General features: G+C 42.8%; 1 protein-coding gene and 1 long non-coding RNA gene across 2 annotated transcripts in view; one reads left to right on the plus strand and one right to left on the minus strand.

The window, feature by feature from the left end:
* The window catches only part of NIBAN1 (niban apoptosis regulator 1), a 149023-nt gene that overhangs the window by 104308 nt on the left and 31885 nt on the right, over positions 1 to 12830 (plus strand). The window lies entirely within an intron of this gene.
* LOC310638236 overlaps positions 1 to 12830 on the minus strand; it is a 71928-nt gene that overhangs the window by 58457 nt on the left and 641 nt on the right. The gene's annotated exons all lie outside the window — the stretch shown is intronic.

Below are 12830 nucleotides of genomic sequence, written 5' to 3' on the forward strand. Positions count from 1 at the left end.
CACAACAAACTTTGGCAAGTTCTTAAAGAGATGGGAGTACCAGTCCATCTTATTTGTCTCTTGAGAAACCTATATGTGGGTCAAGAAGCAACAGTGAGAACTGGATATGGAACCTATTGTGTAGTGGATTCTTGGGAAGCAGGAGGTGAGACGAGAGGGTTCAAACAGGAACATTGCTTTATTAAAGTAACAGGAACAGAACTGAGAACAGAGGCTTCTATGCAGCTACTTATACGGTTGGCCACTAGGCGGCAACCAATAGGTTTGAAGGAACTTAGAACCAACCAATGATCGTCCTGGAGACTGCATGTCTGAGCAGCCAGCGACCATTACGCAGACACCCTAATTAAGCAATCTCAAGCAGCATTCAAAGACACATGAAAACAGTTCAAGTAAAAGGCCCAATACATTACACCCCTCCCTCCTAGAATGTACAAACATTATTAAACTTATTTGAGAATAAAGTCTTGTAAATATGGTGGTGGTCTGCACGACCTTGCAGATCGCCTGGGGGATCCAGGCAACTCCCGGTCTACCAGCTTGCCCACCGGGCTGAGTAGATCAGGACTCATGAGTTCACAAGAGTCGGATTGACTCGAGTCCCTTTGGCTGGCCATTCCAGGTCGACCCAGACCAAAGTCCAAGGAAGAAGCAGAGTTAGCACAGCGGCTGTCTTGATCGGGTTGACTTTCCCCATCAGGGAACCCATGTTGCACTCCCGGGCTTTGCTCATCTACGACCACCTCCCCGTTATACTGACTGGTTGAGTCCTCAGAGCATGTGAACTGCCCTGCTTGGCTGCCGGTTTCTAGCTGTAGGAGCGAACCTGTTGTGAGGTCCTCATTTTGTGGCCATTCTGCAAATATTGTGGTGAACAACTCGCCCCCCATCCAGAGCCACCTCATAGAAGAGAGGCCCAAGATTTTGACAATTTTACCCGGCACCCACAAGTTCCCATGCCCATAGTTCTGGGCCCACACCCCATCATCCACTTGCAACCCCCTTGGAGGCTTTGGTCGAGAGGTGTCTGCTGCCACCCACTCTGGATGCAATCTGTCCAGCTTTGTGATGAGCCTTCTTCCCCAGCGAAGCTCTGCTGGGTTCTTGCCTGTTGCTGTGCAAGGCGTAGTGTGCTGGCAAAGTAAGAAATCAGCCAGCCTATGGTGCCAATCTCCAGTCAATATGCACTTGAGTGACTCCTTTGCAGTGCACATTATACGTTCGGCCTGCCCGTTAGCCGAGGGGTGAAGGGGAGCTGATGTAGCATACCTTATGAGGTTAATCCTCAAGAAGGCTTAAAACTCTGCCGCTGTGAACTGGGCCCCGTTATCGGAGACTACGACGTCTGGTAGCCTGTGTGTGGTGAAAAATTTTCTAGGGACATGGATGGTCCAAGCAGTAGTCATATTTGCAATAGGAATTACTTCCAACCATTTAGAGTGGGTGTCGACCACTATCAAAACTTGCTGTCCCTGAAAGGGCCCCTTGAAGTCAATGTGAAATTTTGACCATGGTGTATGAGTTTCCTCCCATCTGTGGACAGGAGCATATGGCATTTCCAGTCTGGACTGTTGACACGTGTAACACCCAGGTACTTGGGCCTCGATAGCCTTAGCTAACCCTGGCCATCATAGGTAGCTATGTGCCAATGCCTTCATCCGGACTATGCCCAGATGTCCCTCAGGCAGAGATTGAAGTACACGATTCTTTAATGAACTGGGGACAATAATCCTGCTCCCCCATAAAATGCAGCCTTTGTGAGCTGAAAGCTCGTGTCTACATGTGAAGTAGCACTGGAACTCAGGTCCAGGACTATTTTCAAGCCACCCTGTGTGAATCCAGGACAATACTCTACTTAAAATCTTGTCTGCAGCAGTCTCTGCAGCCACATCCCCAACATGGAGGGGAAAGTCAGGCAAATCCTGAATTGATAAAATGCGAGCTGCTAGAGCCGGGTCTGGCTCTATCTGTGGCAATGGCAATCTGCTAAGGCCGTCTGCGTGGCCCATGTCTTTGCCAGGTTTGTGAATCAGCCTGTAGCTGTAGGCTGACATAAAAATGGACCATCTTAACATCCTAGGGGACAGTATCCTACCTCTCGGGCCGTTCGCAGATGGTGTTGGCAGGGGGGCAGAGGTCAACCCCTAGGCCCCTTAGCTGTGAGGTGCCTCAGGGGTCGGTACTCTCGCCTCTACTGTTCATCATCTATATGAGGCCACTGGGAGAAATCATCCGTGGCTTCGGGGTGAGGTATCATCAATATGCTGATGATACCCAGCTTTTCATCTCCACCCCGAACCAACTCAGTGATGCCCTCGATGTGATGTCCTGTTGCCTGGAAGTGGTACAGATTTGGATGGGAAAGAACAGGCTCAAGACTGAGTGGCTTTACGTACCGGCATCTTGTTTAGTCCAAGAGGTTCCATCTTTGGTTATGGGAGGAGAGATGTTACCTCCCGTTGATAGAGCACACAATCTAGGCGTCCTCCTGGATTCACGACTCAGTTTTGAAGATCATATTGGAGTCGTGGCCAGGGGGGCATTTGCCCAGGTTCGCCTGGTACGCCAGTTGCGCCCCTTTCTGGACCGAGATGCCCTATGTACAGTCACCCATGCACTCGTTACCTCCCGTATAGATTACTACAATGCTCTCTACATGGGGCTGCCCTTGAAGACCACCCGGAGGCTTCAGGTGGTGCAGAGTGCGGCCGCGTGGGTAGTGATGGGAGCACCTCGATACTCCCATAATACACCCCTCCTGCGTGAGCTGCATTGGTTACCAGCTGTCCTCCGGGTGAGATTTAAGGTGCTGGTACTTACCTTTAAAGCCCTATATGGCTTAGGCCCGGGATACTTGCAGGACCATCTGTTGCCGGGAACGACTTCCCATTGCCCAGTGCGCTCACACAGAGAGGGCCTCCTCAGGGTGCCGTCGGCTAGACAATGTCGGCTGGGGACCCCCAGGGGGAGGGTCTTCTCTGTGGGAGCGCCAGCCCTATGGAACCAACTCCCCCTTGAGCTTTGGATGGCCCCGGATCTCCGATCCTTTCACCGCAGCCTCAAAACACTCCTTTTCCATCAGGCTGACCTGGACTGACAGGGATTTTAATTATGTTTTTAATTTTTAAATTAATTTTAATTTTAATTTATTCTACTGGGGCTATTAATTTAATTTCTTTTTAACTTTTGTATTATTTTATTTTATTGTTGTTAGCCGCCCTGAGTCCTTCGGGAGATAGGGCGGCATATAAGTCCCAATAATAAATAAATAAATAAATAAATAAATAAATAAATAAATAAATAAATAAATAAATAAATTAAACGTCTCCCCCAACGTAGTTCTGCAGGACTTTTACCTGTGGCTGTGCAGGGTGTAGAATGCTGGCAGAGTAAAAAAAATCTGCCAATCTGTGATGCCAGTCACCTGTGACAATGCGCTTGAGTGCCTCCTTTGTTGTCCTCACCATGCGTTCAGCTTGACCATTAGAAGATGGATGAAAGGGTACAGACATTGCATGTCTGATGAGATTAGCTTTAAGGAAAGCCTGAAATTCACACAGAGAAGGCCTCCTCAGGGTACCGCCGGCTAGACAATGTCGGCTGGCGACCCCCAGGGGGAGAACCAGCTCCCCCCTGAGCTTTGGATGGCCCCAGATCTCCAGTCCTTTCACCGCAGCCTCAAAACACTCCTTTTCCAGCTGGCTGACCTGGGCTGACAGGAATTTTAATTATGTTTTTAATTTTTAACTCTAATTTTTAATTTATTTTAATTTTAATTTTTATTTATTCTACAGGGGCCTTTAATTTTAATTTTTATTTTAATCTTCTGTATTTATTGTACGTCATTGTTGTTAGCCGCCCTGAGTCCTTCGGGAGATAGGGCGGCATATAAGTCCCAATAATAAATAAATAATAAATAAATAAATTTGAGGCGTCTTCCTATGTAGTAAATAACCCCAACAGTGGCTTATGGTCAGTGAAGACCATTATTTCCCTGCTGTTCAAGTAATCATGGAATTTCTTCACCCCAGCCACAATGGCCAAGGCTTCTTTGTCAATTTGAGCATAATTGCGCTCAGCTGAGGACAATGTCCTTGAGTAATAAGCAATTGGGACTTGAGTCCCATCACTTGCCAAATGGCTTAAAACAGCCCCCACCCCATAAGGTGATGCGTCACACGCAATGCATACAGGCAATGGCTCTTTAAAGTGAGTGAGCACTGAATTGGAGGACAGTAGTGATTTTACTGCCTTAACACTGTTTTTGTGAACCTTGGCACACTTCCATGGGGTGTTTTTGTCTAAGAGCCAGTGTAATGGCTCTGACACTGTGGCCTTGTTAGGAAGGAACTCATGGTAAAAATTAAGGAGACCCAGGAATGCCTGAAGCTCTCCCTTTGACCGGGGGCTAGGTGCCAGCTGAATGGCCTTCAGCTTGGGACTCAGAAGGGTGGATGCCTTCAGCATCAATATGGAGACCCAGGAACTCAGTAGAAGAAACCCCAATGTTACACTTATTCCTTTTTAACTTAAGGCCCACTTCGCGGAACTGTTGAAGGACAGCTTTGAGCCTCCTTGCAAGCACCTCAGTGGACTCACCGGCAATGAGCACATCGTCAAAATAGGGGCAAACCCCCAGAATGCCCTTGAGCATATGCTCCATAACTCCTTGAAAAATCCCAGGGGCTACGCTAACTCTGAATTGGAGGCGTTTGACTTTAAAAGCCCCATGTGTGTTACAATGGTTTGTGCAGCCGCGGTGGCCTCATCATTGTCAACAGGTAACTGTTGATAGGCCTGTGCCAAATTTAATTTAGCGAACACAGTCCCCCCTTACAGTGATGCCAAAATGCGGCTAACGACTGGCACCAGGTACACATGCTGCTTAAGTGCCCTATTTATGGTGCACTTGTAATCAGCGCAAATTCTGACCTCCCTGTTGGCCTTAAGTGGTGTGACAATTGGGGTTTCCCAATCACCCCCCTCTACGGGCTGTAGTACCCCCTGGCTGACTAGCTTGTCCAGCTCTGCATCAATTTTATGTTTAAGCACAAATGGCACTCTATGGGGTTTGATCCTAATAGGCATTATGGCAGGATCAAGTTTAAAGGCTATCAGAGGGCTCTTGTACTCTCCCAGGCTTGTGTGAAAAACATCCGCGAACTCCTCGCATAGTGACACCAGGTTCGCTGCTTGTGTCTGATGGATTCCAGTGACTTGGATGCCCAGAGCATCAAACCAATCAAGCCCTATTAAGCTCGTTCTCGGGCCCTCCACCACAATCACATCCAGGGCCCCCGAAAACTCCTTGAACTTGACGGCCAAAGTGGCCTCACCTTTGATGGCAACTTGGGAGTTTTGGAAGTCAGTCAGGATGATGTTGGATGGCCTAAGCTTGGCCCACCTCTTGCTGCGTTTCCAGATGAATCGGAAGGTTTCGAGGGAAATGATGGACACAGCTGAACCAGTGTCCAGTTCCATCACGCAAGGAACGCCTTGCAGCTTGACTTGAAGTCGCAGTTTGGGTTTAAGGGGGCGGCAAGCTCCCATGTGTCAAATGCTCCAATGGCTGGAGCAAAACCCTATGCCTACATTCAAACATACATAAACATATCCCAGGTATCCAAAATAAATCTAATTCTTTCACAGATATGTGAGAAACTATTATTGTAATATATAAGATGTAGATCATTATGTACAATGTTGTTGTGTTGCAAAATCTTTCTTGGAGACCATTTTAACTAATTAAATAGGAAGATGAGCAGGAGAATCAAAAGGTCTTATCTTCAGAATGCAACCAAACACCTAAGAAATAATAGATAAACAATGCAAACTTAAGAAAATTCTCATTTGGTTTCATTCCGCTTTCTCAATCAGCTAGGAAAGACAATAGATTTGAAGATGAAAGTAGAAGTCTGAAATTTAAATCAGAATCGTATGTATTCTGTTGTTGTTGTTAGTTGTGAATTCGTGTTCGACCCATCGCGACCCCATGGACAACATTCCTCCAGGCCTTCCTGTCCTCTACCATCTTCTGGAGTCCATTTAAGCTCACACCTACTGCTTCAGTGACTCCATCTAGCCACCTCATTCTCTGTCGTCCCCTTCTTCTATTGCCCTCAATCTTTCCCAGCATTAGGCTCTTCTCCAGTGAGTCCTTCCTTCTCATTAGCTGGCCAAAGTATTTGAGTTTTAGCTTCAGGATCTGGCCTTCTAAAGAGCAGTCAGGGTTGATCTCCTCTAGGAGTGACCGGTTTATATGCCTTGCAGTCCAAGGGACTCACAGGAGTCTTCTCCAGCACCATAGTTCAAAGGCCTCAATTCTTTGGCACTCAGCCTTTCTTATGGTCCAACTTTCACAGCCATACATTGCAACTGGGAAGACCATAGCCTTGACTATACGCACTTTTGTTGACAGGGTGATGTCTCTGCTTTTTAGTGTGCTGTCTAGATTTGCCATGGCTTTCCTCCCAAGGAGCAAGTGTCTTAATTTCTTGGCACCATAGTTCAAAGGCCTCAATTCTTTGGCACTCAGCATGTCTTATGGTCCAACTTTCACAGCCATACATTGCAACTGGGAAGACCACGGCCTTGACTATATGCACTTTTGTTGGCAGGGTGCCAATTTTTGGACTTAGAAGAAAGGCTTCGAGACCCATTCATCTGTGGACTTTGAAGCAGAGAGGTACAACAGAAACTCTTTACAAAAGACACTCTCTCGCTCCAGGAAGCCTTAAAAGAAATCATGGTGGACGAAGCCTCCAGCACAGCCATAAAAGCCATGTGGCCCACCAAAAGCTCTCAGCACGAGGTAGCCGTCCACCAGGAGGACGCCAAAGATGTCAACTTCGACCATGAAGTTGACAAGATCCAATGGAACCACAACAAGGAACCAAAGACTCCTTACAAGGCAGTTTCTTTCCCTCGGTGTCCGGGCTGCGGCGGCCACCACCAACGAACAAACTGCGGGTTGTGGACAGCCACTAACAACAACAACAGAATACATACGATTCTGATTTAAATTTCAGACTTCTACTTTCATCTTCAAATCTATTGTCTTTCCTAGCTGATTGAGAAAGCGGAATGAAACCAAATGAGAATTTTCTTAAGTTTGCATTGTTTGTCTATTATTTCTTAGGTGTTTGGCTGCATTCTGAAGATAAGACCTTATGATTCTCCTGCTCATCTACCTATTTAATTAGTTAAAATGGTCTCCAAGAAAGATTTTGCAACACAACAGCATTGTACATAATGATCTACATCTTATATATTACAATAATAGTTTCTCAGATATCTGTGAAAGAATTAGATTTATTTTGGATACCTGGGATATGTTTACGCATGTTTGAATGTAGGCATTCAGTTGCCCAGGAATTCCAGAGCTGGTGGCCTAGACTGCAAAGACAAAAATGTCCCGAAGAACCCAGTGGCAATTGATCAAAGTGATCAAAGAGAGAAGCAACCTGGAATTAAGGAAAAACTTCCTGACAGTGAGGACAATTAACCAGTGGAACAGCTTGCCTCCAGAAATCGTGGGCGCTCCATCACTGGAGGTTTTTAAGAAGAGGCTAGACAGTCACTTGTCTGAGATGGTATAGGTCCTCCTGCTTGAGCAGGGAGCTGAACTAGAAGATCTCCAAAGTTCTGTTCTATTCTATTCTATTCTATTCTATTCTATTCTATTCTATTCTATTCTATTCTATTCTATTCTATTCTATTCTATTCTATTCTATTCTATTCCATTCCATAAAACTGGCAAGAAAAATTCATAAATGCAGTTACCAACATTAAGCTTGATTTAAGGGCATATTTACCCTTGTTACAGCAGGTGGCAGCCTCTAGACAACTTTGGCTGATACTAAAAATATTTAAACAAGCCCTGCTTAGTACTTGAGATATCACCAAAAATGTCCTAGGATTGTAGATAGACTGGAAAATAGAATATCAAAACTTGTAGAAATAGTTAGAGTTATTAGTGCAAAGAAAATTCATGATTTTTTACAATAGCAATCTTTAGTGCTTAGTAAACATCATGTTGTCTGGGTTCATATATTTTAAAACAATAATAATTAATTTCTATAATTCCATAATCTATAAATTAGTTAATGATATATTTCTTTGACCTTCTCTTCTTCCAGTAGTATTCTCCTTTGTCAACATTAAGTGAATATAATTCTTAATACTTTCGATACACACAAGGTTGGATATAAACATTTTTCTTGTACAAATAACAATAACATCCACATATAACAAACTTTTCTGATTGCCTTATGTTTCAATTATATTTATAAAAGTCCTTATTAAGTCACTAGATCAGGGCTTTTCAACCTTTTCACCCATTGTACCACTTTGAGGGGGATGTGGTGGCTCAGTGGGTTAGGACGCTGAGCTTGTCGATCAGATGGTCGGCAGTTTGGTGGGTCGAATCCCCAGTGCTGTGTAACAGAGTGAGCGCCTGTTACTCGTCGCAGCTTCTGCCAACCTAGCAGTTCGAAAGCACATAAAAATGCAAGTAGAAAAATAGGGACCACTACGGTGGGAAGGTAACAGCGTTCCGTGCGCCTTTGGCATCTAGTCATGCTGGCCACATGACCACGGAGATGTCCTCGGACAAGCGCTGGCTCTTCAGCTTTGAAACGGAGATGAGCACCAGCCCCTAGAGTTGGAAATGACTAGCACACATGTGCGGGGGAACCTTTACCTTTAGCTTATTCCTCCATACTAGATTTAAATTGAATAAAGGGGTAAAATTAATTAACAAAATGTTTTGCATTTCTTGAGAATCTATTTTTCCTATTTCATTAACTTCCTACTTAGAACAGTATTCTCTACAGATAATAAATATGCTTAGTTCTGGTTCAGATGCCACAATCCACAAAATCTCATGTTTCCTAGCATTGTACTCTATCAAGCTAATAGTTTGTTCCCCCCAAAAGGAAAAGAATAATTGTCTCATCTCTGTGAAATGATGATGTCATTGTGTTGTGCTATAGAGCAGGCAAAGCTATCTAAAAATTTTAGTAGTTCCCTGGTTATTAGAATGAACTAATGAAACAATAAATAACCATGTTTTGTTATTCCAATACTTAGTTTTAGGATCTTATTCCATTTTTAGAAGATGTAGAGAATAATGTTACAGAAGATTGTTTAGATTAAATTCCGTGGTGACAGAATGAATTCCCAATTGGTAAGAATTATTCCCAAAATCTAAATTGCCAAATGCTTTCTATTCTGTTTTTAAAGAAAAACTAAAAAAAAACACCTTCATTTTAGTGATATAATAATTGTCAATGTTACATTGACAATAATAGGCATTTTGAATACCTTTATTCATTCTGATTACCTCAACTTACACTATCAAATGATTAATCTAGTAATTGATAATTCTATTGGTCTTGACAAAATTGACATTTTGGCCTTTGAGGCTATGAGCTTCATAACATTTCAAATCAATCTGTTTCCTTTGGAACCTTTAGGAAGAAAGAACATTCTTTGGCTCTGCTAGTGTTTGAGAATCTGCCGTAATACTCAGAGAATGAAAAATGATATCTTCTAACTAAGCTACTTTTCTTTAAGCTAGGCCCACTGTCATTTTAGGATTCTGGATGGGTGCTACTCCTGTCTCTGAAAGCATGTGGATGCGCAAGAAGACCCATTATCAATGAAATTACTAAAGCAGAAGGAATGAGCATGTTGTATCTTCTTTGCATTCAAATACCAGCACTCCCCTAACTGGTCTTTTTGTCCCTTACTGGCTAGAAAAAAGCATCACAATTAAATTTGAAAATATGTGACTTAGTCCTACCATTGCAATGCTTAAAGCTTCTGTCTTCATGTGACTTCTTTTCTAAGCTTCCAGCAATTGCCCCCTGATGAACTAAATATGGAATGTATGTAGACATGTGTCTATATGTGTGTATTCATTCCATTCCATTCTTCTCTGCAGCATCAAACACCAAGTGTTTGCTATATGTCTATGATAATGCAGAGTCCAGAGTCTTGTACCTGAGTCTTGTATTTGCTTAACAATTCCACTGACAATATAGTGCAAGGGTGTCAAACTGCTAGCCTGCGGGCTGAATGCGTCATGCAGAAACCATGCCCACCCCAGCTCTGGCAAGGGTAAAAAAGTCACACTACTTCGCAACATGTCATGTGATGCAGCGAGTTTGACACCTCTGATATAGTGGAAGCCATGTAGGACATCCCTGTTCTTTCCCATAGCTATCTGGCCAGTTGATGCCAAGGGTGGAATAGTTCTTTCCTATCAGCAAAGAACATTCCAAGTTCATACCAAGTGATCACCTAATTGAAGATTCCGTGTCATGTAGTGGCCAGCTGGGTATACTTGGGAAACTCACAAGTTTCTGGACTAGTGGAGTGCTCATGTTATAGCATTGGTTAAGAAGGCCCAACAGATTATATTTCTTGAGACTTCTCAGGAAACGACAACTGGATGAAAAACTGCTGGTAACCTACCATTGTGCCATTGACAACATTCTAACCTATTGCATTTGTGTGTGGTTTGCTAACTGCACAGTAGCAGATAGGAAAGCACTTCAGAGGGTCATTACCATCATCCAGAGGATTATTGGCTGCCCTCTTCTCCCTCCCTTGGATGAACTGTACAGTTCCTGCTATCTTAGGAAAGCTCAGAACATTCTTAAAGACTCATCTCATTCCAGACATTTTTTTTAATTATTACAATCTGGCAGACAGTACAGGATAATAAAAACAAAAATGAATAGGCTGAAAAATAGTTTTTACTCCAGAGCTGTAATCATATTAAATAGTATTGTATAATGCAAATTGATGTGCAATATTAGGGGCAGCGCAATGGTAAATAGAATGTGAAGGATGTGTGTATATAATGTTATTACTTGTGGTTTTTACTTGTGTGCACTGTGGGCAGCACTTAATTTTGTTGTGAGATACACAATGACAGTAAAGATATTCTATTCTAGTGTGGTGGAAAATCAGGCAGGCCCTGGGAATATGGGGTGGAAACTGCAGCATTGTAAAAAAAGACATTTCAACCCAGGAAGAAGAGAAATGTGATAAATAAATTTGGGCTTATTTATGCTACAGGTAGATTAATCTGAGAATTTCTAAAGCCGGCTATCAAGCTTCTGTACTTTACCCTTTTCAGAAATCCATGTGATTCTTTTTCATGAATGTGTCTGCCTCACAGGCTATTTAACAATAGGGTGTGATATTTTTCTACTTCCTTTTTATAGTGTTCATGGTACACTACCTATGATAGAAGAGACAATGAATAACCAATATTGGAATTAGCAGCCAGTATAGCCTTGTTCTTCACAAATATGTCTAGCCCCATTTTAGAATGATTCAAATTTTTGTTAGCACAACAGTCAGTATCAAAAGAAAAAGCATTTCCTTCTGCTAGTCATAAATGTCTCTGCAATAATTGGAGTCCTAGCACTCTCAGAGAATAACCAATGTTCTTTAGCCACATTTTCTTTCTCTTTCATGTTATCCTTTATCCTGCCTGAGCAGGGGATTGGACTGGATGACCTCTAAGGTCCCTTCCAACATTATTATTGTTATTGTTATTATTATAATTATAAAACTTTTATTCATAAAACATGAAATTCAGTCAACTGAAGATTCAAATTGACTGGCACTAATGGTTGACATGGGTTGCTGCCAGCATCCTAGGTATCAACCAGGTATCTCCTTAAAATGTAAGATTTCTGAGTTTTTTGTAGCTTTGCTGGAGTTATTGCAGGAAGCTGCAATTTCTTGATGTATTTTGCAAAGTTTTTGGACATAGTTCCTAGTGCCCTGATGACAATGGGTATCACTGTTACACGTTTCATCCATAATCACGCAGTTTTTTCCAGTTGTTTTTCTTCGACTCTAGCATCTCCTGGTACAGTGATATCAATCAACTGTACGCTTTGGTTCTCTATGACTGCTCTTTCATGTATACAAGCAAATATATATAACTGTCATGGTTCCGATAGAATGAAACCAGTTAAAAGAACTTCAAGGCAAGATTTCTTCCTTAATGAACATTTTGTTAGGAAACAAAGTATCAGCACTTACATAGTTGAACCCAAGAATGAGATTCCCTCCTCCCAGATACAAAGTAACAAATTGTAATTCCCACCCCACAAAAGCTGTCATAAATCACATTCCCCAATTAGCACTAAACGGGGCCGGCCCCTCAGCCCACCAAAACCTTATCAGAACACGTCCTTGAGTTTCCACACTTTTACATTGTTATGGCTAGCTAAACCCTCATCCCCTTCTACATCTGAACTCTAAAAGACTAGAAAGGCATGTTAAAAGCAAAAGTAAAAATGACTGCTGGTTCTCAGTTGTCAGAGCGACAACATCCATTGTCACAGCATTGACAATAACAGTATATATTTTAAGTGCAGCTACACAACACTTTGAAATGTGTTCTTATCATAGTTTTGTACAGTATTAACAATGATATTTTCACTTCTTTTCTGAAAGCTTCCAAGCATGAAATGACTGAGTTGTCCACTCTGACCATAAGGTCCTTTTCTAGAAGCTGATCTGTGCATGAGCAACATTACTGTTTGGGGAGCAAAGGGATGGATGATATCATCTATTCCTCTGAGAAGGTGATACTCATTTGAATTTTCTGGTCCTGCAACAAAAGTAATGCTTCTCCTGCTCTATGATTCAAGTGGGACAATCCAGCCCACCTGCTGAACCTCATTCAATCTTCAACAAAGGCCTCCTTTCAAATAGGTTGATGTGCATTCTGGCAGGCATGCTTTCCAGAACCCATTCTCTGTGTTTGATGGCCATTTGTGCTGGACTACTTGCTCTGA

The sequence above is a fragment of the Vipera ursinii genome (assembly GCF_947247035.1).
Source record: "Vipera ursinii genome assembly, chromosome: 3".
Taxonomy (NCBI): Eukaryota; Metazoa; Chordata; class Lepidosauria; order Squamata; family Viperidae; genus Vipera; species Vipera ursinii.